This window comes from Heterodontus francisci, chromosome 19 (genome assembly GCF_036365525.1).
Source record: "Heterodontus francisci isolate sHetFra1 chromosome 19, sHetFra1.hap1, whole genome shotgun sequence".
In the NCBI taxonomy this organism is placed as follows: domain Eukaryota; kingdom Metazoa; phylum Chordata; class Chondrichthyes; order Heterodontiformes; family Heterodontidae; genus Heterodontus; species Heterodontus francisci.
The window spans coordinates 51,697,242-51,714,922 of NC_090389.1; the positions used below are offsets into that span (position 1 = coordinate 51,697,242).

At 44.7% G+C, this 17,681-nt stretch overlaps 1 protein-coding gene across 6 annotated transcripts in view; it reads left to right on the plus strand.

Annotated features, from left to right (window-relative positions):
* Nucleotides 1-17,681, plus strand: part of fhit (fragile histidine triad diadenosine triphosphatase) — a 1,297,392-nt gene that overhangs the window by 63,633 nt on the left and 1,216,078 nt on the right. For all 6 annotated transcript variants that reach the window (XM_068051609.1, XM_068051602.1, XM_068051603.1 and 3 more), the window contains one exon: nucleotides 2,290-2,338. The gene's annotated coding sequence lies outside the window, so the exon portion shown is untranslated. The remainder of the gene's footprint in view (nucleotides 1-2,289; nucleotides 2,339-17,681) is intronic.

A 17,681-nucleotide genomic window follows, 5' to 3' on the forward strand; every position in this document is an offset into this window, starting at 1 on the left:
CACTGACATACATGGAAAGTCAGCACATGCATCAGCTGAATTGCTTTACTAACCGTGATGTTAATTACATGACATCACTAAAACTGTAATATTTTCTCAAATTAACCTGCTTCTGACAAAGTCAAAAGCTACATACATTCTGTAGAATATCTGGAAATTAGAATTGATGTCAGGCCCTGCGTATATGACAAGAACACCTAGTCTACCTCATCACCATTTCCTATGTTGTCAGAATGCTTGCCTGGCATCCAGTCCTGGATGACCGGCAATTTCCGCCAAGGAATCACTGGAAAGACAAAAGTTATTGCCTTTGGCCCCTACAACAAACAAACTGCCACCGATTCTATCGCTGTCCCTGACCACTATCTCAGACTGAACCTTGGTGTCTTAATTGGCACTGAGCTGAGCTTCTGCTCTAATAACCTGTCCATCACAAAGACTGCCTCCTTAATGTTTTGCTTATACACCTGTGTCTCAGTTTATCTATTACTGAAACCCTCAACCATCTTTTGTTATATGAACATACGAATTAGGAGCAGAGAAGTAGGCCATTTGGCCCCTCAAGCCTGCTCCGCCACTTCAATATGATCATGGCTGATCTGTTTCTGACTTGAATTCCACACTCCCATCTACCCCTGATAACCCTTGATTCCCTTGCCTAACAAGAATCTAACTACCTCTACCTTAAAAAGATTCAATGACCCCGCCTCCACCACCTTCTGAGGCAGAGAGTTCCAAAGTCGCACAACCCTCTGAGAGAAAAAAATTCTCCTCATCTCTCTCCTAAAAGAACAACTCCTAATTTTAAAACAGTGTCCCCTAGTTCTGGACTCACCCACAAGAGGAAACATCCTCTCCACATCCACCTTGTCAAGATCGTTCAGGATCTTAAAAACTTCAATCAAGTCTCCCCTCACTCTTCTAAACTCCAGTGAAAATAAGCCCAGTCTGTCCAACCTTTCCTCATAACACAACTCGCTCATTCCAGGTATCAATCTAGTAAACCTCCTCTGAACTGCCTCCGACGCATTTACATCCTCTCTTAAATAAGGAGACCAAAACTTTGCACAAACTTGAGCTCATCCAAAATTCTTACCTGCACCAAGTTCCACTCACTCATTATCCCTGTGTTCGCTAATCTACGTTGGCTCCCAGTGTACCAGTACTTCAATTTTTAAAATTCTCATCCTAGTGTTCAAATCCCTGCATAGAATCACCTCTCGCTATCTCTTTAGCCTCCTCCAGCCGTAGAACCCTCCAACAGCAGTGTATTCCACCAACTCCAGTCTCCTGTGCGCATCCCAACTCCCTTTGTGGCCACCATTGGTGGCCATGCCTTCAGCCATTTAGATCTTAAGCTCTGTACTTTCCTCCTTAAACCTCTCCATCTCTCTACCAATCTCTCCTCCAAGAGGTGTCCAGTTTTGTCTGATTACATACCTGTGAAGCACTTTGGGATATTTTCCCAAGCATGATGCTGTTGTAATTTTAAATGCTTATGATATAATGTTTCAGGTTTGGTGCTTATTGTCTTATAATAAAACATGTCTGCTTTAATACAGTATTACAGTTTTACTAATTACATTAATGTTTTTATTCGTTCATGGGATATGGGCATCGCTGGGAAGGCCATTATTTATTGCCCATCCCAATTACCATTGAGAAGATGATGCTGAGCTGCCTTCTTGAACCACTGCAGTCTGTTTGGTGTAGGTATGCCCACACTGCTCTTAGAGGGAGTTTCAGGGTTTTAACCCAGCAACTATGTAGGGATGGTGATATATTTCAAAGTTGTGTGACTTGGAGGGGAGCTTTGCAGGTGGTGGTGTTCCTATGGGCTTGCTGCCCTAGTTCTAGGTGAAATTGGCTGTGGGTTTGGAAGTTGCTGTTGAAGAAGCCTTGGTGAGTTGCTGCGATGCATCTTGGAAATGGTACACACTTTGAACCCATAATGTCCCAGTGGTGGAGGGAGTGAATATTTAAAGTGATGGATGTGGTGCCGTTTAAGTGGACGGCTTTGTCCTGGATAGTATAAGCTTCTTGAGTGTTGTTGGAGCTGCACATATCCAGACCAGTGGACAGTATTCCATCACGCTTCTGACATGTGTCTTGTAGATGATGGGCAGGCTTTGGGGAGTCGGGAGGTGAGTTACTCTCTGCAGAATACCCAGCCTCTGACCTGCTCTTGTAGCCACTATGTTTATATTGTATTTAATTTCCATCAGCATATGGAAAATGTACATTTATATATGTATAGTACAACTTAGTCTGTTTTTATTTTATTTTTAGCTGTCAAGTGCACAGAGCAATTTGGGCCTATTGAGAGTGATCTGTAAAGGTAAGTATATTTATTGTTTTGGATTGACAATAACATTGTTTTGTAGTATTGATTTTCTCTCATTCTGAGATCTGTGTATTTTGATTAAAGAGATGTGAGTCAGGAAGGTCTAAATGCCTGTCTGTTTCTGTACAACAAGAGCACCAAACTGTATTCAACAGAACAAGTGATCAGAATAGATATAACTTTTTTTTTTTAAAAGGCTGATTCCTACTTTCTGAATTGCCAGATGTGTATTGAAGCCTTTTTTGCAGATTATAGCAGTTCATTTTATATTCAATAATGTGGTTCAACTTGTGATCAGTAAATATGTCACTTGCTTCCAATAAGATGTCCATAGAATCGTAGAGTGATACAGCACAGAAGGAGGCCATTTGACCCATCATGCCTGTGCCTCCTCTTTGGTAGAGCTATCCAATTAATTCTACGTCTCTGGTGCCCATTGGTCTTTTCCCCAAATGTTAACAAAGGAGGTCATTTGGGCCAATTACATATAAATTCTTGACATTTCTTAACTAGAAAATGCTAGGAGCAGAAAGTTCAACAATGATGTGTTCTACTATAATCAGCTAGTTAGCTCTTTGTGGAAGCGAAATGTGTGTAGTTTACATTGAAAACATTGCATATAACAGTGGCGGGAAAAGGTCATGTTTTGTACTGTGACTGCATAAAACCTGCAACGTTTCAAATGTATCAATATTTAATTTCAAATATAATTGTTGATTGCTCTGTTTAATCATCATTTTGGTCTTTTGGATCTCTGCTCATTATTGCCCCACCATTCTACTAATTACAGTGGTTTGCTTCTATATCTCTATACTATATGATTGATGAGAAGGATCTGAGAATAGCCTTGGGGTAGCTCTCACTTAGGTTCTTTATATTTTTTATGGGCACCTGCCTGGCTTCCATTGGTTGCTTGCACAACACTGCACATCTGAGATTGGAGCTCATATTGTGGGGAATCATGGGCACAAACCCAGTTGCCACTCTGTCCAGAATTTTACCGGCCCACTAAGTGTGAGGTCGGTGAGGGGGGAGGGGGAGTGCGTGAAATCAGAGTGGACCGCATTTGGCTGGAAGTCTGACATTATGACATTGCTTACATATTTTACCAGCAGTGGGAATGATGGAGGGTGGACTTCTGACAATGAGGTAGTGGGACACCAATGGAGGTATCTAAATGGCCAATTAACTGCAGCTTTACAGGAGGATTTCAATTTTATCAGCAGCACACAGGGTCCCTTCAGGGGACCACAGGGCTTCAGACTACCACCTGGTGAAACAAAGTGGCAGTGAGGTGGGGATCAGCAAGGAAGTGGGGGATAAATGCTGGATCTCCAGCGATGCCATGGAGAGAGCCAGTGTGCGGTGGCCAGAAGGGTGCTTCGCAAAGGGCAGTGGCAGATGTCGACAGAAGGGGAGCAGGTGCCAGTAGTGGTGGGGGGTGAGGAGGTGTGCGTGTGCAAGGTCACATAGGGGCAGTAGCACCTGCCATGAAAAGAGGACTCCAGGCACGTTTGGTGGATGAGGCGGTCAACTTGTTGGAAGGCCTCAGATTCAGAGGGATGCCACCTGCTATGGGCCTCATTCATCCAGGCCATGTAGCCCTCATTGAGAAGGAGGGGAAGCTCAGAGGGATGCAGATGCAGGCTCTGGCGGGAACACATCACCGACCTCACAACCATCAAGAGGGCCAGCCTCAGGCTGGGCCCGGTGCAGAAGCGTGCAGAGAGGCATGCCAACAGCCACATGCCGCAGAAGAACCTATACCCAGGAGAGAGTCTACCATCCAAGGTGTAACTTTCTGCAAATATTTCAGTGGCAGTGTCAGCAAAGACTGTGGTTCTCCGGGGAGGCCGTCACTGATCTCTGCGCCATGCTGCAAGACGAGCTGAGACCTATGGGGATTCGTGGACACTCAATGTGAGTGGCACTGTAGATCACTGTGACTCTCAACTTCTATACCTCTGGCTCCTTCCAGGGATCCACCAGGGACGGGTGGGACCTCCCAGCCTGCAGCCCATTGGCATCCCAAGGAGGTGACATTGCCCTGTTCGAGAAGGATGTTGACCATGTGCATTACTCCACTGATCCAGAGAGTCAGGCGGAGAGGACCATTGGGTTTGGGTCCATCGCTGGAGTCCCCCAGGTGCAAGGTGTCATTAACTCCATGCATGTGGCTATCAAGGCTCCCCAGACCAGCCAGCAGCCATCATCAACAGAAAGGGTTTCCACTAGGTCAATGTTCAACTCATCTGTGACCACTGAAAGAGGATCCTATAGGTATGTGCAAGGTTCCCAGGAAACAGCCACGATGCCTACATACTTCAGCTTTTCTGGACCCCCGAGTGCCTTCAAAGATGGATTCTGAGAGACAAGGGCTACCCACTACAGACATGGCTACTCATGCCTGTGAGGAACCCACGCATGAATGCAGAGGAGAGGTACAACACCTGCCATAGATCAACCCGAGTGACTATCAAGAAGGCAATTGGATTTCAGAAGGTGCGATTCAAGTGCCTTGATCAATCCAGTGGAGCCCTTCAGCATGCCCCAATGAGGCTACTGGAGCTGGGGTTACTGGCAGAGGGGCTAAGGAGCCGCTGTCCACTCCAGGAGCACTCTGAGAGGAGACCTCAGAAGCAGAAGGCAGCCACTCCTTCTCCTTTGCAAGGCACACTTGTACCTCCCTGCAGACCTGAGAAGGACAAGGATCTGATGGAGAATCTCGGCTCCTTGTCCCCCACTTGCCTTGCTACTGGTACATTGAGCTCATGACCAAGGCGATGTTTTGCAGGTCTGCACACACCTCCAGCACCCACTGACTGGTCTGCTGGATTTGTCTGTTCATGAGGGTTGCCAGTCTCTCAATGGAGGAAGCCAAGCTCACACCCATCAGACACATGGCAACATTCATGGCCTGGATGGCTTCCTCCATCGTCTGCGCATGGGTGCATTTAGTCTCTGGTAGCGCCGCCAAATGTTCCATCTCCTCTGGCTGCAGCTGCAGCAGTTGCCATGTCGTGGCTGATTTTTCCAAAGGCATGCCATCAGCCTGGGGCTCAGCATGGGCTTGGCCTCTGACTGTCAGTGGCCTTGGCTGTCACAGCCTCTGTCAGCTGCTCTGGTGCGTCTGTGCTGTACTCAGCTGCTTGTGACCCTGAATATAATTGCGAACACATACCCACTGATGTGAAAGTATCTGTGCTGGTGGAGGATGTGGGGGAATAATGTGATGCTGCATCCTCTGAGGATCCCTCCTCTTCAGAGGTGGCCAGCTGGTCCCTGGTCTCTCAACATCTTCTGGCCTTGGCTTGTTCCTGACCTTCATGAGGGAACATAAACATGCAAGGGTTATGGGTCTCCCATTTCCTCATTCCAGCCTTGCTTGCTGCGGAGCTCCACGTGACTGACATTGGTCACATGGGGACTATGCCTTGTGTGTGCCTGATGCACCCTTGTGCACCTGCACTTGTTGACTCACCACCTTGGATTGGCACTCCTGTCTCACCATCAGCAATAGCACAGCCACCCTGGTATTCTGCCAACCCCATGAGGGTGAGGATGAGAAGATACAGCACAACTCTGTGGGTCTTGGCCCGCTCTTTAATGTTATGTGCCATCTTTTTCTGGCGGCACATAAAGGAAGACTGTTAGTTTCCCCACAGAGACAAGCACAGCACCTATGCTAGTAGTGGCCAAGTGGCTTATGATGGGGCACAGAGATGCCACCTGCATACAGCTACTCTTGAGGGACCTTGTAGGGGTCAGGGAACACAGAAGAGTGCTTCTCAGAAAGGCAGCCATGCCTCAGGCAGGATATGTTGCTACCTGAAACATCTTGCCACCAAATAGGTGGTCAGTCCTTGGCACCAAGCTAACGCCCCCCCCCCCTTACTACAAATGTGTGGTGAATTTCAGTAACACACCAACCTGCTGTGTCACTGGAATGCAGTGTGAGGCAACTGAAATCCTTCGACAATGCTCCTTGTTCCTTTTGTGCCAGTTATGAAAATGTCTGAAGGGAAGTAGGACAGCACGCCACTCAGCTTTGGAAACTGGATCAAATATTTGTTTCCAAAGGCATGCGCCACCCTGACAGCAGTTTAACTTTTAAAGTGATATCTTGCAGACTCCTTTTCGTGCCCCACAAACATTATCTCAGCACTGGAGTTCAAAGGTTCGGCACCGAATGACATTTCTGCTTGCCGCAGATGCATTCCATATTGTTTCACACTTCAAAAACTGGGTTTGTTATGGCAATATTGTAGGATCTTATCATACGTGACCAAAGAAATCTTAGTTCATTGCACAATAGTAGTTAAAAGACCTAAGGGGTTGCTGCTTCTGCAATGACATCGTCAAATGTTTTCTGTTATTTGACTAGAATATTTTAAACTCTAAGAGTTTTTGAGGGGATTTACTTCTGAGAAGCAGAGTGTGGTAGTTTCAGTGTGATGATGCTTAGTTATATTTTCTGAATAATCTAAAGACACATTTATTTACTGCTGCCAGTGCATTACTCAGACAGTTAAAAGGGAATGTGCAGATTTGTATCAGCAGTTAACTATTTGTCAAGTTTATAATCAAATTAGTTACTCTATGGACTGCAGCAATTCGTGAAGATGGCTCACCATCCAACACCTTCTCGAGAGCAACTAGGGATGGACAATAAATGTTGGCCATGCTAACAGCGCCCAGATCCTGAGAAAGAAATTTTAAAAAGATGGTAGATGTTACGTAGTTAAGCATTGGCTTGCATCGTCAAATATCCCAAACTTTAGCCAATAAAAGTCAAACGAAAAAGAATATTTTCATTCGGAGGATTAATAATGTTTTTGTTTAATTTTTTGATGACACTTTTGTAATATAAATAAAATATAATCAACTGAATGTTTGGCATGCTATGACCATGGTAAACTTATATGGTCTCATTACAGCAAATTAAAAGCAGTACAGCACTGCTCTATTTAACATCTTAATGGATATATTCATGCTTAAGTTAATGTCACCTGCTTCTTTAAAAACATTTGATGCTTCCTCATCTTTCAACAGCAGTGTTGGATTGGAACTTTAATTAAAATACAATGAAGCTGGCTAAAATTGCTAAATATATGAATGACTGGAAGTTTTAGCAAGTGATTATGATAAGTGCGAACAAAATCTTACCAATAAGCAGCAAGTGTTGAAGTAGGGAGCACGTCTACAATTGGTAAAGCTACAAAGTTTAGAAAAGTAGCAGGTCATAAAGCCAGAAATTATATTTTTAAAATACGAAATTAAGGGGACTGTGGTCAATTTAACAGGAATGTTTCTCTCCCCACAAGTGAATATGTCATCACGAATGACATTCATTATATAGCTCAAGGACTACTTTCCGCCATTCTTTCCTCCTTATGTTCCTTGGCAGGTTTGCCCTTCCACATGCCTCTCAGTCCCAGGTAGTGCAAACTTAGTCCTAATTTTCTGAACAGTAATTTCCAAATCTGAATTAGATAAATTTGAATGCTATTGCCTGCAATTTCTATGAACAAGGTAACATATAACTCAGGGAATTCAAGTCAGGACTGTAATTAAAAGCAAAACACTGAAAATTTGAAACAAAAACAGAAAATGCTGGGCTAAACAGGTCAAGCAGCATCTGTTAAAAGAACACAAGTTGATCTTTCAGGCATTGAACCTTTCCTTAGAACTGGAAGATATCTCAGATGAACTGGACTTAAAAAGGAACAGAACAAGGGGAGAAAAGACAAAAAAATGACCATGGCCACTGTTTGTTCACTGAGTCACCACTTGTTAACCAAGTTCCTGCCTCCTCTTGTGCACTGTGCTGACAGACATTACAACATTCTATCTGGTTGTCAATTAGGTACTTCAGATGATGTGAACCATTTGAGCAGTTTGTATCTTGTTATTTGAACTTGAGATTAGATTGGAGTTTTGGAGGATCTGGACTTTGTCTTTTTTTCTGTGAAGTGAGCTAGTTCAGCTATGATATTGATCAAAATGATAATGTGTTATGCCATGAGAATCTTTTAAGATTTATGGCATGGTAGTTTATCCAGTTTTAAATGTGTTTTAAATTCAGAGGAGTGCAACTGTGCACAATGAATTTGCTTCATAAAAGTGTTACTTTGTGAGTGTACAGGTTTAAAGCAGTAACCAAAATATGTAATAATCAGGTTGGGCCGAAATAAGAATATGGTTTCTCTAAAATCAATCAACATATTTTTAAAAAAATGTATAGGTGACTTGGAGCTGTTAGTTAGGTTTAACAGATGCATTACTCAGAAAAAGGCCATCTGTCTTCCCAAGGTTGGCATTTCAATTTCAGATTCTGTGTCTTTAGTCATCAGGACCACTGTTCCTCCATTGAACCACCGCTTCTTGTTAACTAAGACCCTGCTGCCTCTTGTCTGCTGTGCTGGCAGGGATTGACATTGAAAAGGTTGAACACATGATATAGAGGTACTCTCAGACTGTTGAATAAACATAATGTTAGACTTCCTCTAACTACAATGTTGCTAATGATGTAACGACAAGCAATCAAATGTCAGATGAGCTTGGTGCCTCTGAGTCAGGAGATCATGGCTCAAGTCCCATTAATCTAGCCTGACACTTAAACGGAATAATGAGGTAGTACTGCATTGTTAGAGATGCTGGCCTAGGAATTGTCTTACGACCAAAGTGGGGAACCTGGGTCCAGACCAATGAGGCTGGTGGCAGAACCATGAAAAATTGGGCTGCTGGCAGCATTGCTATGTCATACTCGGAGGCAGCTCGCTGAGGGTGGGGAAGTGAGGGTGAAACCTGAACAACCGACTGGGATGAGGGCCCAAGTCCAAAAAGATAGATGCAGCCAGTTGGAGGACATGTGAAGCTGGCAGCATCCCCAGTTTTAATTTGGAAACCAGAGGAGTCGTTTTCTTCTAATGCAACTTCTGGTGCCGACTGAGCGAGCGCACACCATATTAGATGCTTTGAAATCAATTAGGTTGCTATCTTTCAGCTGAAACATTAAGCTCATGCCTGTCTGCCTTCTCGGGTGGCAGTACAAGATTCCATGGCACTATTTGAAGATGAAGAAATTTCCCTGGTAACCTGGTCAACATTTATCCCTCAACCAATACCGTAATGAGTTCTTTGTGTTGTCTGATGCAAAGTAAATGAGATGCGTGGATTCCAATTGGTTGAAGATCTCTAACAGGTTTATTAAGGCAAAACTATTATTTATAGTACAGAGCAAACTATTTACAGAATCTTACTCTGGGTGTTACTGTTGCAGAGTGACTCTGGCTTTGAGTCACATGACTATGTACTGTTACTTAGCTCATTAGCATGCTAAGATCTTAAAGGGACATCACTCTTAAAGGCAATCATACAACATCCCCTTTCTTTCCAAAGATAAGTTTCGTATGCTACAAGTAAAAACGTATAACATTGGACAACATCAGAATTAATTATACGGGGTCGAGATTATAAAATTTACAGGTACAAGGATAGGGATTGTGAAATTTGCAAGTGCAGAGGCTTAAAAGTCCATGTGTCGTTTTGGTGGTTTGACAACTCGTGTTTGGGGAATTTGCATCTCAGCTGTTGCTGTTCTTTCTGAAATGTCTCCCTTTCTGCATTCACTTTCTGGTTCTTCAGCCTACTAATATACTCTGTTGCTTTTCTCAGGATGACAGCTTTTGAGGTCTTGTCATTCTTGGAAAGTTCCGGCACCTCATCTCGAAGAGCTAACAGACAATGCTTCAACTCATTCCTTCTCTGCCTCTTCAGGACATTGCGTGTCCTTCGCCTCTCCTCATCCCCCACATCTGAAGACCTGGGGCTCAAGTTTGAGGACTTGTTGGGGGAGGAGCACTTGTCCACATGGAGGTATCGGTCCATTCTGGCTCGTTGTGATGCTAGCAGTTCTCTAGAGAGTGGAGGTGAAGGCGTGGCATAGCTGTGCTGTTGCTGGGTTTCTGGACTGCACCATTTGATGCTGGCAAGAGTCTATGAGTGAGTTCTGATCCTTGGAGATTTCCCCTTGGGACTGTTCCCCACTGCCTGCTTTTGCTTCTCAGTGGTTGCAGTGTCAATCTCTTCTTCTGAGTCGTTGGAGCGCGAAGGGACACTGCCTGTTGACAAAGAACTTTTACCATCTGATTTTGGATCTTCATCCTCTTAGTATGGGCGTCTCTGAGAAGGGGCTGATACTCTCCAAACCAGAACTACTGAGATCCTGGAGGAACTGTGACTCAACTTGGATACTATTGGTCTCTTCTGCTATAATGGGTGCATTGGTGACCTTGTGGATGGTTATGATGTTGAGGTCCTTACATGCTGGTAGTCCTGCCACTACTGGTCCACTTGTGTCTACCAGGTAAAATATTTGTGGTTTCCATGCTGACTTGCAATAGCTGCATTGCATGGTTAGTGTGTCACTGCACAGGATGGGTGACCTGTTGTACGCAGATAACTTTGTAGTTGTTGGTTGTATCATTGATCTCCAATGACTCTGGTACATAACCTTCAGGATTCAGATTGGTAGGATTTTGCACAGCACTGGTGTCAATCTTAACCCTGAGTGTATGTTTGTCAGCTTCTTTGGGCACATGATGTTAATGGTAGGAAAACCTTCCAGTTGTTAGACTTCATCAACATGATCTATCAGGTTCACAATGTGAAACGCCTGTTCGTCTTCTGCCCGAGAATCACTCTTCTCTGAGTCTTGTCTCAGGTTTGTTTTGCTGTGGACTTTGTGTATCGGCTTGTGTTTACGCTTCTGTCCTACTGTGACTTCTGGCTGTGTCATTGGAGCCAGATTTCTTGCATTGGCGCACGCCTTGCACTGGTCTTGAAATGCAGGACAACTTTGCGGTGAGTGGGACCACACACACCAATGAGATCTTTGTGTTGTCTGATGCAAAGTAAATGAGATGCGTGGATTCCAATTGGTTGAAGATCTCTGACAGGTTTATTAAGGCTAAACTATTATTTATAGTACAGAGCAAACTATTTACAGAATCTTACTCTGGGTGTTACAGTTGCAGAGTGACTCTGGCTTCGAGTCACATGAATATGTCCTGGTACTTAGCTGATTAGCATGCTACGATCTTAAAGGTAATCATACAACAAATACCACCATTTATTTTATTTTATTGTCAGTGGGACTACATGTGCAAATTCTCTGCAGCATTTGCATACATAACACCAGGACTATTTTGAAAGTAGTTAACCGACTGTAAAGTGTTTTGGGATATCCTGAGGATATGAAATGTACCATTTAAATACCAGGTCTTCCCCGTTTAAAGGGATGAAATGTAATTCTAAACGGTATGTATGATTGAAAGTCCTTTTTTTTCCTCTTATAAATTGGGAGTTGTTTTGTAATTCCATTTGGAAAAACTTGGAGTTGAAGTTAGACTGCCATCGACATTTTGGATCAAGCAAAATAATGGTAACAATGGCTCCCCAATCAATAATAATAGAATTTACAGCCTTCCATTGTTTAAAAATCAGAGCTAAAACTTGAATTGTGACTGGATGTGTGGGTACTATGTGTATGACATCTTAAATGATTGAATTACAAATATCAAATGCACGTAGTCCTGCTAGCTGATAAAATATCCAAAATGTCGGAATCTTCTCTGTGATTCTGTGATTCTGTGATCCTATGAATCAGATCAGAAGGTTATATATTCAAATCCCACTCCAGGACTTGGGCAAAAATCTAGGCAGATACTTCAGGCATTAATGAGGGTGTGTTGCACAGTCAGAGATGCCACCATTCAGATGAGATTTTAAATTGAGGCCCTCTCTGCTGCCTCAGGTGGTAATCATGACCCCTCCCCACCCCCACCACCCCACGCCCCCAGCAGTATTTGAAGAAGTGTGGATGTGTTCTCTTGGTGTCCTGGCTAATATTTAAAGCAACATCACTAAAACATATTATCTGGTTTTTTATCCCATTGCTGTATTTGGAGCCTACAGTGTGCAAATTGGCCACTGTGTTTCCCTATATTACAACAGTGACTATGCTTACAAATTATTTTGATAGGCTGTGAAGTACTTTGGGATTCTCTGAGATCATGCAGCACGCTATTTATGTGCAAGTCTAATTATTTTGTGCTGTGGATTGCTCTCAAAATTCACAGTGCTATGGGACATGTAGGTGATCCCTTTTTTAAAGGGGAGGTTTAAAGAAAACTGGAAACTTAATATTCATTAATTGTGTAAAAGTTTCAGTTTCTCCTCTTGTTCTGCTTCCTGCTTTCGATCATAGCTGCCATCCTACCTTGACACTGCTTTTCTTCACTTGGAAATGTGCAGTTATCTGGGCTGTAGATTGTGTAGCCACCGTCAATGTTACCTCATATTGGCCAAGAGAAGGTTCCCTCGTTCCTCCTGAGATTGTTGCTTTTTGTAATACTGCTTTTTGTGAAATAGCAGGGAATCTGCAAAGCACTTCCATTAAGAATGTCCAAGTGCTGATATTGGTAAGGCTGGTATTCAAACTTGGGCACCAAAAATGGAGACTACTGCCTTACAACACAGGCTATAGCACCATGATTTGACAGTCTAATAATATTGAAATGTTTCAGAGGGATCTCTGATTTCTGCTAATCAGTAAATTTAGATTGAGTAAGATGAGCAAAAATGTAACAGGGAATTAAGATCATATGAAATAGGAGCAAAAGTAGGCTATACAGCCCCTCTGGCCTATTCTGCTATTCAATAATCCTCACTCCACTTTCCTGCCATATCACATATCCCTCAAGTCCCTTAATCCCCAAAATTCTTTTGTAGAATCATAGAATTATTACAGCACAGCAGGAGAGCATTCAGCCTATTGTGTCCATGCCAGCTCTCTGCAAGAACAACTCACCTACTCCTACTCCGCTCCCTTTTCCCCATAGCCCTGCAAATATTTTCACTGCAAATAATTATCTAATTCCCTTTTGAAAGCTTGATTGAATCTGCCTCTACCACACTCAGAGCATTCCAGATCCTAACCATGAGCAGTGTAAAAAAAAGTTTTCCCTCATGTAACCATTTCTTCTATTGTCAATCACCTTAATTCAGTGTCCTCTGATTCTTGACCCTTCGACCAACAGGAACAGTGTCTCCCTTTCTATTCTATCCAGACCCCTCATGACTTTGGAAAATTCATTCAAATCTCCTCTTAATCTTCTCTTTTCCAAGGAGAACAACCCCAGCTTTTCCAATCTATCCAAGTAACTAAAATTCCTTATCCCTGGAACTTTTCTGCACCCTTTCTAATTCCTTCACATCCTTCCTAAATTTTGGTTCCAAGAATTGGACACAATGGCCTGAATTTTACCCTCGCTGGACAGACCAAATAGCCAGTGGCGATCCCGCCTCTGCCTGATGGGGATCCAGGCCACATTTTAAGGTCCCCAGGCCCTTAATTGGTCTGAGGCAGAACTTCCACCTCATTGAGGCAGGAAGTCCCACCTAATGGAGCTGCTGGCCAATCAGCGGGTCGGCAGCTGTCTGTCCCAGCAGCACCACCGGGAGCAGTGGCCACTGCTGGGACTACAACCCAGATGAAGAAGGAAGATGTTGGGAGCCCCGGAGAACGGGTAGGTTTTTGGGGCCTCGCCGGGGGCAGTCGGTCGGGCCCCAGCGAGGCAAGGGTGGTCTATTGGGGGTGGCGGTTGGGGCATCGGGGGCAGTCAGGCCATCAGAAAGCTAACAGCCAAGGGTAAAATCCCCATGGCGGCAGGTGGAGGCCCTTAAGTGGCCATTAACTTGCCGTTTAAGGACCTTGATTGGCCTGGGGTGGGTGGGCAGTTTTTTGCCACTGCCACCCCAAATAAAATGGCGGCGGAGGCAGGAGTGGGTCAGCAAGGGCACCCCGAGCCTCCCACTTCATTTTACGCCCCCCACTCCCCAGGCCACCATCCTGCTCTTTGTGGGGGGGGGGGTCCGTAAAATTCCAGCCAATATTCCAGTTGAGGCTAAACCAGGGTTTTATACAATATTAACATAACTCCCCTGCTTTTGTACTCTATGGCCCTATTTATGAAGTCAGGATCCTGTATGCTTTATTAACCCCCTTCTCAAACTGCAACAAGCGCATGGGAAAGGCTTCCACTGCTATGTCCAGACTGGCCAAGAGAGTGTGGGAAAATGGCGCACTGCAACGGAACACAAAAGTCTGAGTGTATCAAGCCTGTGTCCTCAGTACTCTATAGCAGCGAGGCCTGAACAACGTATGTCAGCCAAGAGCGACGTCTCAATTCATTCCATCTTCGCTGCCTCCAGAGAATACTTGGCATCAGGTGGCAGGACCGTATCTCCAACACAGAAGTCCTCGAAGCGGCCAACATCCCCAGCTTATACACACTACTGAGTCAGCGGCGCTTGAGATGGCTTGGCCATGTGAGCCGCATGAAAGATGGCAGGATCCCCAAAGCCACATTGTACAGTGAGCTCGCCACTGGTATCAGACCCACCGGCCGTCCATGTCTCCGCTTTAAAGACGTCAGCAAACGCGACATGAAGTCCTGTGACATTGATCACAAGTCGTGCGAGTCAGTTGCCAGCGTTCGCCAGAGCTGGCGGGCAGCCATAAAGGCGGGGCTAAAGTGTGGCGAATCGAAGAGACTTAGCAGTTGGCAGGAAAAAAGACAGAAGCGCAAGGGGAGAGCCAACTGTGTAACAGCCCCAACAAACAAATTTTTCTGCAGCACCTGTGGAAGAGCCTGTCACTCTAGAATTGGCCTTTATAGCCACTCCAGGCGCTGCTCTACACACCACTGACCACCTCCAGGCGTTTACCCATTGTCTCTCGAGATAAGGAGGCCAAAGAGAGGCAGGAACTGAAGAATTTAGATTGGGGGCGGCTGTTTGAGGGTAAATCAACATCTGACATGTGGGAGTCTTTCAAATGTCAGTTGATTAGAATCCAGGACCAGCATGTTCCTGTGAAAAGAAGGATAAGTTTGGCAAGTTTCGGGAATCTTGGATAACGCGGGATATTGTGAGCCGAGTCAAAAAGAAAAAGAAAGCATTCGTAAGGGCTGGAAGGCTAGGAACAGACGAATCCCTTGAGGAATATAAAGACAGTAGAAAGGAACTTAAGCAAGGAGTCAGGAGGGCTAAAAGGGGTCATGAAAAGACATTGTTAAACAGGATTAAGGATAATCCCAAGGTAACTAGGGAAAGGGTTGGCCCACTCAAGGACAGAGGAGGGAATCTATGTGTGGAGCCAGAGGAAATGGGCGAGGTACTAAATGAGTACTTTGCATCAGTATTCACCAAAGAGAAGGACTTGGTGGATGATGAGCCCAGGGAAGGGAGTGTAGATAGTCTCAGTCATCTCATTATCAAAAAGGAGGAGGTGTTGGGTGTCTTGCAAAGCATTAAGGTAGATAAATCCCCCAGGGCCTGATGGGATCTACCCCAGAATACTATGGGAGGCAAGGGAAGAAATTGCTGGGGCTTTGACAGAAATCTTTGCATCCTCATTGGCTACAGGTGAGGTCCCAGAGGACTGGAGAATAGCCAATGTTGTTCCTTTGTTTAAGAAGGGTAGCAAGGATAATCCAGGAAATTATAGGCCGGTGAGCCTTACATCAGTGGTAGGGAAATTATGAGAGAGGATTCTTCGGGACAGGATTTATTCCCATTTGGAAACAAACAAACTTATTAGCGAGAGGCAGCATGGTTTTCTGAAGGGGAGGTCGTGTCTCACTAATTTGATTGAGTTTTTTGAGGAAGTGACAAAGATGATTGATGAAGGAAGGGCAGTGGATGTTATCTATATGGACTTCAGTAAAGCCTTTGACAAGGTCCCTCATGGCAGACTGGTACAAAAGGTGAAGTCACACGGGATCAGAGGTGAGCTGGTAAGATGGATACAGAACTGGCTCGGTCATAGAAGACAGAGGGTAGCAGTGGAAGGATTCTTTTCTGAATGGAGGGATGTGACTAGTGGTGTTCCGCAGGGATCAGTGCTGGGACCTTTGCTCTTTGTAGTATATATAAATGATTTGGAGGAAAATGTAGCTGGTCCTATTAGTAAGTTTGCGGACGACACAAAGGTTGGTGCAGTTGCGGATTGTGATGAGGATTGTCAGAGGATACAGCAGGATATAGATCGGTTGGAGACTTGGGCGGAGAAAAGGCAGACTGAGTTTAATCCGGACAAATGTGAGGTATTGCATTTTGGAAGATCTAATGCAGATGGGATGTATACAGTAAATGGCAGAACCCTTAGGAGTATTGACAGGCAGAGAGATCTGGGCGTACAGGTCCACAGGTCACTGAAAGTGGCAACGCAGGTGAACAAGGTAGTCAAGAAGGCATACGGCATGCTTGCCTTCATCGGTCGGGGCATAGTGTATAAAAATTGGCAAGTCATGCTGCAGCTGTACAGAACTTTAGATAGGCCATACTTAGAATATTGCATGCAATTCTGGTCGCCACACTACCAGAAGGGCGTGGAGGCTTTGGAGAGGGTACAGAAGAGGTTTACCAGGATGTTGCCTGGTCTGGAGGGCTATGAGGAGAGGTTGGATCAACTCGGATTGTTTTCAGTGGAATGACGGAGGTGGAGGGGTGACATGATAGAGGTTTACAAAGTTATGAGCGGCATGGACAGAGTGGATAGTCAGAAGCTTTTTCCCAGGGTGGAAGAGTCAATTACGAGGGGACATAGGTTTAAGGTGAGAGGGGCAAAGTTTAGAGGGGATGTGCGAGACAAGTTCTTTAAACAGAGGATGGTGAGTGCCTGGAACTTGCTGCCGTGGGAGATGGTGGAAGCAGGTACGATAATGACGTTTAAATGGCATCTTGCCAAATACATGAATAGGATGGGAATAGAGGGATACGGTCCCCGGAAGTGTAGAAGGTTTTAGTTTAGGCAGGCATCAAGATCGGCGCAGGCTTGGAGGGCCGAATGGCCTATTCCTCTGCTGTTCTGTTATTTGTTCTTTGTTCCTGCGCCCCCTTTAGAATTGTACTGTTTATTTTATATTGCCTTTCCTTGTTCTTCCAACCAAAATGAATCACTTCACACTTCTCTGCATTAATTTTTATCTGCCATGTGTCACCCATTCCACCAGCCTGTCTGTGTCCTCTTGAAGTCCATCACTCTGCCCCTCACAGTTCACAATATTTGTAAGTTTGTGTCATCCACAAATTTTGAAATTGTGCCCTGTACACCAAAGTTTCGGTCATTAATATAGATCAAGAAAAGCAGTGGTCCTAACACCGACCTCTAGGGACACCCACTATATATCTGCCACCAGTCTGAAAAACAACCATTCACCAGCTCTTTGTTTCCTGTCACTCAGCCAACCTCATATCCAGGCTGCCGCTG